The sequence below is a fragment of the Populus euphratica genome, unplaced genomic scaffold, assembly GCF_000495115.2.
Source record: "Populus euphratica unplaced genomic scaffold, PopEup_1.0 scaffold970.1, whole genome shotgun sequence".
NCBI lineage: Eukaryota > Viridiplantae > Streptophyta > Magnoliopsida > Malpighiales > Salicaceae > Populus > Populus euphratica.
In genome coordinates, this window is record NW_011500840.1 from 4,715 (window position 1) to 18,404 (window position 13,690).

General features: G+C 33.3%; 1 pseudogene; it reads left to right on the top strand.

Annotated features, from left to right (window-relative positions):
• The first annotated feature begins 8,545 nt into the window (after window positions 1-8,545).
• On the top strand, window positions 8,546-11,705 carry LOC105116551 (probable terpene synthase 6; annotated as a pseudogene).
• Window positions 11,706-13,690: the final 1,985 nt, after the last annotated feature.

Sequence of the window (13,690 nt, forward strand, 5' to 3'; positions counted from 1 at the left end):
TAAAGCTTTCAATTCAAATCTTGATGATGCTAGTCAACTGCGAAAATTACAAATAAATGAGCTTGAGAAAATAAGAAATAATGCATATGAAAATTTAAGAATTTATAAGGCAAGAATTAAAGAATTGAAAATGACTCTATTGAATTGGGTAATCATATATATAAAGATTGATTTTCTTATCACGTTGTTTTTGTGTTTCTTTTTTAGTGATTTTTGCTAGTTTCTCTCATCACGGTCAAATGGAGGATAACAGTACTTCGTGACTTAAGTCGGTTCTTTCATTTCCCATAATAACTGATATTTGTGTATATATTTATGCAATTCTTTTAATCTCTCTTCCAATTCTCATTTGAAAATGGACACTAATCTTGAAAAATTGAAAAAATATTTTCCCACTTTACCTTAGAATGCGATTACAAAAATTTATCGTACTAGATGTGCAAGATTGAGGTTGTTAATGAATCATGGAATTCCTGAAGATATTTGTTGGTTGATTAAAGCAAAGGTCCGATTATCAGGTGAGTCCTCTAATTCCATCATTTCACACATGCTTGGAACAGGTAAAAACACTTTTGCCAACAAATGTCAAGCAAAACAACTGAAAGTTTGTCATCGATGTGCCAGATGGACTTGTAATGCATAATGTCGTTCTTTAGGAATGGTATCTATAAATTATTAAGATAAAATATAGTTCATTAAGGATGGCCTGAGTAAGGAGTCCTTAAATAATCTTCTATTAACTCTTAAGACGCTTCAAGTAGAGATGTGCATTATGCAATTCATGATTTAGAGTCTCATTTTCATAAAAAGCATGATCTTCTGCATGACAATTCATAATCTTTGCTATTACTGCTAAACAATTGATTGACCAACTACAATCTTTCATTCCTGTAATTGATCCCTCCATAAGTCCTATAAATTGGTCATTTAAGGAAAACCGTAAAAAGCTTAGATTAGATTTGAGTCTTCATTTGTGAATCTTTGTGTCTTTTGCTTTTATTATTGTGTTTTGTTGTTTCTTATATTTGTTTAAGTGTGTTTCAGGTTTGTTAGTGTTTGTTATTTTAGGTGATGTCTTATGTACTATATCTTTCTACCTTAGTAGTTGACAAAAAAAAAAATTAACTAACTGTGTTTTTCATTTCATAAAGCATATGCAAATTTGTTGTTATTAGGATGGTAGAGTAAAGGAGTTCTTTTGTTAAAGTTACTTTTTAGACGCATCTTAGTAACCATTCTTAACAAGGTCTATTATAATACTTCCTGAAATATTCAGGTTTACAAACTCTCGTATTGTTACCACTTAATTCTGCTCATATACTTATTTAACATGTATTCTTAAACCTTAATTTTCACACACACACTTTAACATATGATTGTGGGTTGCATATTGGATTATTACATTATTTATGTTCTTTTGTTAAAAGTAACAACTAAGGGAAAAAGATAGTATATAATTTGAGAAAAAACAAAAAAAATAATAACAATAAAAATATAGATAAGTTTGGTTTCATAGCCTCCCTAACCTAAGCAATTAAGCCCGAATGGGTGTTTTAACACCTAATACCTTAAAGTTATCTGACTTGGGAGCTATTGGCCCAACGCTTGTTACATGGGTTGAGGAGAAAAGTTTAAGGGAATTAAACATTGCACTATCTACATATCACTATTTGCAACCTAAGTTACTAAGCTTGTAGGGGTTTCTCAACACCTAATGCCCTAAGACCAACTGGTTTGGGAGTTATTAGCCAAAAGCTCGTTACATAGGTTAAAGATGCATTGTGTTTTAAGTTACATGTATATATATTTAAAAAAACAAAAAAAAAAGAAAAAAATCCCTTCTTTTTCTTTACTACTACTATTGCTATTATTATTGTTATTGTTGTTGATATTATTATTATTGTTATTGTTGTTGTATTATTATTATTATCTATAATTTATACAATTAACCTCCTTGTGGTTCGATCCTGGTCTTGCTGGGTTATTTATTACTTCAACATTCCTATACTTGGGAGAAGACATCAATCTTTTGATTGTGTCACTAGCCAATCAAGAACTTGTGCTATACAATTAAAGGAGGAACTCACCTTAATCCAGCATGGACACCAGTCAATTACAGAATACCTCCATGTTGTGAAGACCTTGGCTGATGAAATAGCCATTATTGATCACTCAATTTTAGATGATGACCTAACACTTTATGTATTAAATGGTTTAGGTTTAGAATTTCAAGAGATTATAGCACCTATTTGAGCCCAAGAATCACCACTGACATTTAAAGAGCTGCATGATTTGCTGGTGGGACATGAGGCATATCTGAGGTGCTTGGAAATAGCTACGCTGCATCTAGTATCTTCCACCAAATACACAAAGACGAAGCCTTCTAATTATAGAGGGAGTCAACAGTGGTCCCTCAAACCAATTGACAACCCTCGAGGGTCTTATGGTCACAACACATGCAACAACTTTAATGGCTCTCAACGTGATGGACATTGTTTTAATTCTGGCAGAACCAACAATTTCAATCATCATTTGGTGGGATATAAGGCATATCTGAGGTGCTTGGAAACAGCAACACAACACCTAGTATCTTCCGCCAGCTACACAAAAACAAAGCCTTCTAATTATAGAGGAAGTCAACAGTGGTCCCTCAAACCAAATGACAACCCCCGGGGGTCTCATGGTCCCAGCACAGGCAGCAACTTTAGTGGCGCTCAACATGATGTATGTCATTTTAATTATGGTAGAACCAATGATTTCAATCGATGCTATCAGCCTAAATGCCAAATCTATGACCAATTTGGTCATATTGCAAAGTCTTGTCCTCAGTTTCATCCATAGAATGTATTTGTCAATTATACCACAACCTTTACCGAGAAGAACAACAATTGGGTACTTGATTCGGCTGCTTCACATAATATCATGGGTGATCTTTCCAATTTATCTGTTCATTCCAAATATGATGGAACTGATGAAGTAATACTCGGTGATGGTTCAAGTTTAGTAGTCTCACATATTGGTTCTTGGAATTTACAGTCTACCCACCGAAACTTTACACTCCATAAAACCCGCTATATTCCAAATCTTGGCAAAAATTTAATTTTTGTTCATCACTTCACCAAACAAAATAATGTTTTTGTTGAACTTCATCCTTTTCATTTTTTGGTGAAGGATGTGACCACGGGGGTGATTTTACTAAAAAGAGTGTGTAACAATAACATCTACATCTTTTTCAAATTCAATGATGATGCCCCAAAAAGTTGCTAATGTGCATGAACAGAATTCTATTGATGGATGGCACAAGCATCTTAGGCATCCTTCTCTTAAAATTGTTCATCATTTTGTTAAGAATTTTTCTCTTCCCATTTTATCGCAAAAACATTTTGTATCTTCATGTCATTCTTGTTATATTAATAAAACACATTAACAACCCTTTTGTGAGACCAGTCTTCAAAGCCATGCACCCCTTGAACTTATTTACACGGATGGATAGGGTCCAACTAGTTATACTCGAATTGATGGTTCACGATACTATCTTATTTTTATGGATCACTATACAAAATACATTTGGTTCTATCCAATGGCAACTAAATCCAGTGTCTCTAATATTTTTCCATAGTTCAAAAAGTTTATTGACACCTGTTTTTAAAAACCAATCAAAACACTCTACTCTAACAATAGAGGTGAGTTTATTGCTTTAAAATCTTATTTTTTACATCAAGGCATAACCCACTACACCATTGTTCCATACACCCCCCAACCAAACATCATCACCGTCACATTGTGAAAACAAGCCTTACACTACTTCAAGATGCAAATATTGATTTTTCATACTGGCCCTATGCTTTTCAGACAGCATCCTACCTCATAAATTGACAGCCTACACCACTTCTACAAACACAAATCACCTTTTGAAGCTCTTTTTGACCAAACCCCAAGTTATTTAAAATTTAAAAAACTTGGCTGCATTTGTTATCCCCTTACATGACCCTATAATTAAAATAAAATGCAACCAAAATCTAAAGCATGTAGTTTTCTTGGTTATTCATCTATCAAAATATCTACAAATGTTTTGATCCTTATTTACAAAAATTCTTTATCTCTCGTCATGTGTTGTTTGATGAAAATCAATATCACTACACCTCCTTAGAAATCCTATCCAAACTGGCCAGTCACGCCATATATCAAGTCACTCCACTGTATTTTGGTTCCTCGTAGACCATTGTGCCACCACCAATGGTCTCCACAGCACCAGCCTTGTCACTATCTCTGAAAGACTCCCTTACCATTATTGCATCCTACCTAGGTAATTTCAACACCCCTGAGTCCTCTTTAAATTTGGAACCATACCCCCTTCTTCACCCTACTGAACTGCACCATAGTTCAACTTCTCCTTTCCCACATTCCACTTTTTTCAATCCTATCCCTCCCGCCAATCCTCCTCCTCACACACATGCCATGACCATATGCTCCATGAACGAAATCTTCAAACCTAAACAAATTCACATAGTAACCAGACACCCTTTTCCACAGACCATAGAACCAACTTATGTAAGGCCATGTCAAATGAACTCACTGCCCTAATGAATCATAGAACATGGGACCTAATGCTAATACCTTCCAATTATGCACCCGTTGGTTGTAAGTGGATCTTTTGGGTAAAAAGGAATGCAGATGGCTCTGCTAATAGATTCAAAGCCTACCTAGTTGCTAAGGGTTTCCATCAACGACCAGGGGTTGATTATGAGGAAATGTTCAGCCCTATAGTAAAACCAGCAACTATAAGAGTTGTATTATCTATTGTAGTCATGGGTGTCTAGGAGTTAAATCAAATGGATGTCAATAATGCATCTATTAATAGCGCACTTACTGAAATTCTCTTCATGGTGTAGCCTTAGGGGTTTAGAGATTTTGTCAAAACCTAACTGACATGACCAAAAGATTAATGTATTCTCCCAAGTGAAGGAGTGTCAAAGTAATAAATAACCCGACAAGACCGGAGTCGAATCATATGGAGATTAATTGTATAAATTATAAACAACAACAATAGTAACAACAACAACAACAACAACAATAATAATACTAGTAGTAGTAATAATAGTAGTAGTAGTACTAATAATAAAGAAGAAAAATAAAAAAAGAAGAAGTTGATAAGAACTTTGAGATGTAAGATCAATATAAAGATTAGACATGATAACAACAAATGTCAAGGTTAACGATTTGTCAAACAAGTATTTATAAACTCTTATTATTCAATTGAAAATCATACACAAAGGAGGATCCAATCAGATTATAAATTGTTAACATGATCACATTAGTTATCTTATTCGATTAATGTTAATACTTGTAAATCTCGTCAGGCATTCATGATTATAACTTATGTTAACAACAAATCAAGTTCCTTTCATAGCTCAGGTGTCGGTTATACCATATAGTATAGGCTACGAAATTGCCAAGCATTTGTCCTACCAAGTGTTATACAACATAAATCAAGATTAATCATTTAACAAGCAAAGTATTAAAGAGTGAACAAGATAACAAATATAAAACATGTTAGTATCAAACATTAAAGTCCATATTAAGTTTACACTATACTTATTCTTACACCATTAGTGTAACCTTTTCACCTTGACATAACTAACTTAGCTAGACATAATGAAAGAAAGAAAAATAGATAAACAAAATAAGAACATAAAAGTTAACTAAGTAAAGGAAAGGAAATGAAAGGCATAAACTTGATATTAATGAAAGCAAAGCATAAACATTACAAAAAATACAAAGAGAGAAAGGAAGAGCATGATCTTGATCTGAACACCAAGATGCCTAAATGCATGGCAAATGCCTCCTTTTATAGGCCAAAATTGGAAACTATCGATTTAATGACAAATTGATGAGTGGCTGGCTAACTCTTGGCTTGATGACAATCCTTATCCTCATGTCTACCTAAAACATCATTGATAAAGTCAGAATTGGAACAACTAAATGAAAGTTGTAGGAAATTGTCTTAACTTTCCATAAAATAAAATAAAATAAAGGTTATTTAGACTTCTAGAACTCTAGATATGGGCCAAACGCTGAATAGTGTTTAGGCTACAAGACAGATTTAGACTTTTTCATTATTGCTACAATTTGGACATGAAAATAGCTTTTTTAAGTCCCATGAAAGTTGTAGGCCTATGTCTTACATTTTTATTCATATAATGCAGACCTAAATTCGAGATTTGTAGCTCTAGATATGACCTAATTACCGAATAGTGTTTTGGTTTAAACTGCACTAGCATTTTTTTTTTCAAAGTTTGGCCATCTCTTTATCCTTTCAATTTTAGTACTTAAACTCATCAATCAATCCTTTCATTTATATGATAGGCCTGCATTTAAGATGAACATTTACCATAAATTAAATGTACATTATATTATTAGATATGTTATTAAAAAAAATGCTTTAGTTAAGGAGTTATGGATACTTTATGTGCAAAATGATGATATAAAACCTTGATAGAAATGCACTTTGAAGTACTAATCACTAACCATGTTTACAGGTTGAACAAGGCCATCTATGGCCTTAAACAAGCAACTAGAGTTTGGTATACAGCACTCAAAACTGCTATTCTTCATATGTGATTCCACAACTCCATGGTAGACTCTTCTTTATTCATTTACAACAATGACTCCAATCTCTACTAGTTACTAGTTTATATTGATGATCTTGTCATAACAAGGAACAATCTCACTCTTGTGACTACCTTCATTCAGTAGTTAGGAGACATGTTTTCTCTTAAGGACATGGGATCTCTTCACTTCTTCTTGGGTGTTAAAGTCATTCCCACCAAGACCAGCTTATTCCTTACACAACATAAATATGTTTATGAGCTTCTAACTAATAGCAACATGAGTGGTGCCAAAGATATCTCCACGCCTATGTCCACATCATAGTTACTTCAACTGGTTGATGGCACCGTTGCTGTGGATAGCATAGAATTTCATCATCTTATGGGCAGCCTTAAATACCTCTCTTTAACGTGACTAGATATATCATTCGCAGTCAAAAAACTCTCTTAATTTATGCACAAGCCTACTACAACTCATTGGACAGCAACAAACGACTTATATAATACTTAAAACAAACCATTTTCTATGCTATTCAGATTCACAAAGCTGGACCTTCAGTGTTACACACATACTCTGATGCCGATTGGGGTAGGAATGTGGATGGCCGCATGTCGACATCTGCATACATCAGTTTTTTAGGACCTAATACCATTTCATGGACATCCAAGAAACAGAGAGCAATTGCATGATCCTCAATGGAGGTTGAATACTAGGCACTAGCCAATGCAGCCTCAAATACAATTTGGTTGTCCACTCTTTTCAAAGAACTTGCATTTCCAATCTAAGACTCTCCTTTGCTGCTATGTGACAATCTTGGAGCCACGCACCTCAGCTTCAATCTAGTGAACCATTTGCGCATGAAACATATTTAAATTGATCTCCATTTTGTATGGGATTTGGTTCAACAAGGCAGTCTTTAAGTCAGACATGTACATACACAAGACTAACTCGCTGATTTGTTAACAAAACCACTATCCAAACGAACGACTGTGTTATGTAACAAGATTGGTCTTGCTGATGGAAGTTTAATCTTATAGGGGCATATCAGTAAAACTTATAAAAAATTTGCTCAAATCAACACAAAGAGGGAATAGCTGAAAATCATGGCAAAGACTTTGCCATCAATGCTATATTTGGAACGTCAAATCTGCAGTTGTATACTAGAATAACACAGTTTTAACATTACTATTTATTTGTTTCCAAAATTGAATTCCACGCTGGTAATATATATTGCACACAATATTTATCAATAAAGTGTGTTGAATTGCTCATTCACACAGCTACTTTGTATAGCTTCTATATCATCACATCATTATCTTTCATTATATCTGATATCATTTACAATAAAGCTAAATAATAAAAAATTAAATCAATCTTTTACTCTTTTTATGATTTTTTGAAGATGTTTTGTTGACTTTTCAAAACATGTGATTTATATAAAATAGTTTATAAGGAATTTTCTGACACGGAATGCCTTTTATATAGTTTTATGAATGATATACAAGGCAGAACACATGAAAAGAATTCAAATGTACAAACCAATCGATCTTGCAAAGTTTTAAAACCAATGCAAAATGTCTTTTATCTTTTGTAATATTGAAACAAAAGTGCTTGGGTAATATGAGAAAGTTTCTGTAGTTCTACTTTCTTTTCGTAGGTGTTTCCTTTTTTTTTTTAATAATGTGTTTTAGTGATAATATTTTCATACTTATAATGATTTATTAGTCTTTCAATCATACTAAAAAAATATTTATAACATATATATATATATATATATATATATATATATATATATATATTAGTATGGATGTGCAGGTAAACTTTCACTCACTTCTATTAACCCTTGAATTTTTATTTTGACCAATGGAAGAGTTGTTGTGGTGAAATGGGAAAAGGTATAGTAAAAATCGTCATGTATTTCCCTATAAATAGCCTTCCTTTGATGATGATTTAGGTGCTCGAGCATCATACTGGTCTCTATTTCATGAAAATGGAAACCCAAGCACGTTTAACAGCAAACATCAATCAACAAAACCATTCTCGTCCAGAGGCAAATTTCCCACCAAGCTTGTGGGGTTGTAGCTTCGCTTTATTTTCCTTCCCACAAACGGGATACTACTTCTCTTCTGTGTGTATAACAGTGGATTTTTTTTTAAATGATTTTAAGTATAAAGACAAAAAAAAGTTTCAAAAACTGTATATAACTAAGCTTTTAGATTAGCGGGATCTATATATCATCCAATTCTGCACTATGATGATCATCTGATGTTTCAAAGTTTTTTTTTTTTAATTTTCTTAACCATATATCACTTCTCTCTCTCTTTTTAAGGACAAAATCATTTGTATCTTTTGTTACCATTCTTCTTATATGTTATACTTCTTGTCTAGCCGTTGATTACTTCTACTTTAAACAGAGACTTTAATTTTTATTGAGTAAAATTGTATAAGACAAAACATTATCAATAGAGTAGAGAAAAACAAAATACACGTTAAGGATTACTCAAAGCTATCAATTTATATTAACTGAATATTTCACTGCAGGAATTCGAGTAATACAGCCGACAAGTAGAAGAGTTGAAGGAAAATATGAAGGACATGCTGATGGCATCCAAAAAGGATCCAGTGCAACATATTGACTTCATTAATCTGTTATGTCGGTTTGGTGTGTCATATCATTTTGCCGACGAGATTGAAAACAGCCTGAAAGAAATTTTTGATGACCTCCCTCGTCTTCTTGAGAAGCATGACTTTGATCTCTACACTTTGTCACTTCTATTTCGAGTATTGAGACAGCATGGATTCAAAATGCCTTGTGGTGAGTGCATACTTATAGCCTTTGAAATATTAATCTTTAATGAAGTACAGAGGCTGGTTTAAACCAAAGAAGTTTATCCTCCTTTGTAATTTTACAAGTTTTAATCTTTAGACTAATACCTGAAACTACTTCTTCCTATAAGTACACCGAAATGACAATTTTTGTTTCTGTAATGTGACTCGAAAAAAGAATGCAGTATATTTGTTCTTACAACTTGTAATTGACTTTGGAGAATACATAATTAGCAGTAATTTAAACTCTGGTCAATCTTTCTTTCACTTACAAGAAATAATCTCTCATAATTCTCAAACATCTTTTGAAAATGGCTAAAATGTGTAGCATGCTTTTGTGAATCAGTTGTGTTCAACAAGTACAAGGACACCAATGGAGAGTTTAAGAAATCAATCATCAACGATGTTAAAGGCATCCTGAGCTTGTATGAAGCTTCGTTTTTAAGTGTGCATGGTGAACAGATACTGGATGATGCCCTAGTTTTCACAAAGGCAAACCTGGAGTCTTTGGCTATGCAATCAAACCCACGTCTAGCAGACCATATTAGGAATGCTTTGATCTGTCCCTTTCACAAAGGCGTACCAAGAATAGAGGCCAGAAAATACATCTCTTTCTACGAAGAAGATGAGTCTCGCAATGATACTGTACTCAAGTTTGCCAAGATAGATTTCAATCGAGTTCAGTTAATACATCAACAAGAGCTATCCATTCTCTCGAGGTAATTCTTTGTTTAAGTTAGGGAGAGATATCACACTAAGTTTCTATTGGAATTTCTTTACTCAGTTGCTATTTACATTTTAGGTGGTGGAATGATTTAAATTTTGCTGAGGAGTTTCCTTATGCAAGAGATAGAATTGTAGAGATCTATTTCTGGGCAAATGGAATCCATTTCGAGCCTCAATATGCTTTCTCTCGGATGATGGCCACGAAATATACAAAGATTGTATCACTGGTAGATGATACATATGATGCATATGCATCTTTTGAAGAAATACAACATTTTACTAATGCAATTGAAAGGTTTGTTTCTTGTTACCTCGTAGACTGTCTTTCTCTTCTAAATCTTTCATAAACAAAGAAGTCGACACAAAGATGTTCAGGAAAGGAAATGGAATTTTCTGTCTTAATTTCAGATGGAGCATGAATGATATTGATAAACTACCTGCCGATTACATGAAAGTTCTTTATGGAGCTATTCTGAATCTTTTCGACGAAACTGAGAATGATATGGGAAAGCAAGGAAGATCCTATGCCTCATATTATGTGAAGGAGGAAGTATGAATATTTTTCCAGTCTTATGCATTCTATTACTATTTCAAGAATAATATATAGTTATTGTATATATATTAATTGACATGTTGCATAGGTGGGTTTTACCACACAAGCTTTGTTTTATTTGTATGCTATTAGTTCAAAAAATTGGTGAGAGGCTACAATGCGGAGGCGGAGTGGGCAGATAAATGCCATGTCCCAACATTCGATGAGTATGTGCGCAATGGATTAGCCACAAGTGCTTATGGGGTGATTATGGCAGCATCCTTCCTTGGAATGGAAGAAGTCGCAGGAGAGGAGGAGTATGAATGGCTAAAAAGTAGTCCAAAAATTATGAAAGCTGCAATGATGATCGGTCGTTTGATGAATGACATAGCGGGCCACGAGGTACGATGTCTGAATTCTTAAAAATAAAAATTAGTAGTTACATCGAGAATTGTATTCTCATTTCTTATATAAGCAAAGAACCAATTTTGAAAATTATTTACAAATTTTATCTTTCAAGTGAAAAAGTACCAGTTGAACTTATGATATACTTAATAATTTACAAGATTTTTCCATTATTTTCGCGCATCAAAAAAATTGAACCAAGTTTCAACTCATGACTATTCTTGTCTTTCTTCTCAATTTTCTTGTGTTAAGAAATTTGTCATGTGAAGTTTCTTTTCTAACAATTATAATATCTTTTATATATTTGAAGGATGAACAAAAGAGAGGAGACTGTGCATCCGGTGTTGAATGCTACATGAAACAATATAATATATCGGAGAAGAAAGCAATTGAAGAGACGCAAAGGATGAACTCTAATGCGTGGAAGGATATCAATGAAGATTGCATGAGGCCAACTAATGCTCCAATGCTTCTCCTTCAACATCTTATTAACCTTACTCGAGTTACAAATCTTATTTATGAGAATGATGACGCCTACACAATTCCATTAAGTTTAAAAGATTATGTAATTTTATTATTTAGTGAGCAAGTGTCTTTGTATGAATAATGGTGTGGAATTCGTACTTTGAGCTCATGGTGGAACTCTCTATGAATGTTGTTGAATGTATTGTAATAAAACGAGCAATGGCTCGTGGATGTTATAAGTTTTATTGGATCTAGTGTGTATTTTGGTATGTATTGAATTTATAGTTGAGTATGAATTTTATTGAAAAAAATTAAATTTTACAGTGAAGATGAATTCTTAATTAATTTATATATTATTTATATATTTTTTTATTTATATTTTACACACGATCAGTGATTCTAACATTGTTTCTAACCTGTATCCTATCCTTTAAGGTTTATCTAATGGATTAGGCTTTAAGATCTTCACTAGATTGTAAATCATTAACATGTCTCTTATTATATTAAATTTGATAACTAAGTTTTGTTTTCTTAAAAAAAAAATTATTTTCGATAATATTTGTTAAAACCTTACAGGACCATATATTGTCTAATAAGATACTTGTTATATCCCATTTTTGGATTATTTCTTAATTCATATTTTTTTCTCTTCAAAAAATAATAAAATACAAAAAAATTAAAAATTGGTTGAGGAGGTTCAAAAATATAAAGATTACAATTTAGCAGTATTTTATTAACTAATAAGAGCCTTCTTAATAAAGAAAATTCAATTTAAGGAAGAAAAGCCCAAAATCAAATGTTTATGGACTCAATTAAATTTTATTGAAGGTTTAATTAAATTTATGGAAAGGTTGTTTACAAGAAAAATTGATTTTGGAGTCAATTTGGGCTTTAATTGGAAGAAATTAAAATTCTATGGTCAAATTATAAGTTTTAAAAGTTAATTTAGTCAAATTAGGGGTTTAATTGCCTAAATATTGAAGATTGATAGCCAATTAGGGACTTAATTGAAGAAATTCGAAGCCAAGAACCAAACTAGAAAAGGCATATAAATAGAGAGGCTGTAATTAAAATCAGATCAGAGTCAAATTAGAAGTTTATTAATCAGAGTCAAATTACATAACTTCAAGACCAAGGACCAAAGTTGAAAAGACGGACAACTTCAGGGCTGCTATTTGATTCTCAATAGGGATGCAATTGCATTGATTTTTAAATTAAAATTGTGATTCAGGACTTGATTGAACAAATTACAAATTAAAAACCAATGTGAACTTTAACACATTTTGCTACCTTTTCCTTTTAAATGAAATGACACGTTTTGTCCAAAATGGTACCGTTTCATGTACTGTTAACAAAAAAAAAAGCTTAAAATGGTGTTGTTTTGAACGACACCATATGTCATCTTCTTCCCCTGGACATGTAGAGAATAAGGGAAGAAGATTTTCTTTTCTCCTGTGTTTCTCACCAACTTTCCTTCCCCCAATGACTTTAAAAGGACGCTGACATAACCCATATTTTCCACGTGTTGAAGGGGCATTGGAAGGGCAGCAACACAGTGACTGCCCCAACCATGTCTCTCCTCTGTTTTTGCCTATAAAAATAGGAGAAGGGAAGAGAAAAGGAAAAGGTGAAAAAAGAGGGGCCGAGATAAGAGAGAGAATAGAAGAGAGGGAGCAAAACAGAAGACCTAAAAAGGAAGAAAGAAAAAAAAAACAAGGAGAAAGGAAGAAGAAAAAACAGAGGAGCTGCCATTAACATCGCCATCACCTCTGCTACCGCGAGCACCATTGTGAGCCGCCACAACAACCATCGAAGGTCAATTCCCCTACCTCTCTCTTCTTCCTTTTTCTCCTTCTCCACCCCGTATGCCTTATGTTCCTTTTGCATGCAAAATGTTAGCTCGTTCTGTGGCAAAATGAAGATAATTAGCTGGTTACTGTGTTATACACTGTAACCAACCCATTATAGTATAATGAGCCAGCCCTGGCCCATTTTTCATGTTGGGCTGGTGCTGATGACACGACGAAAAGATTGATGTCTTCTCCCAAGTGCAGGAGTGTCGAAGTAATAAATAACCCGGTAAGACCGGGGTCGAACCACAGAGAGGTTAATTGTACAAATTATAAA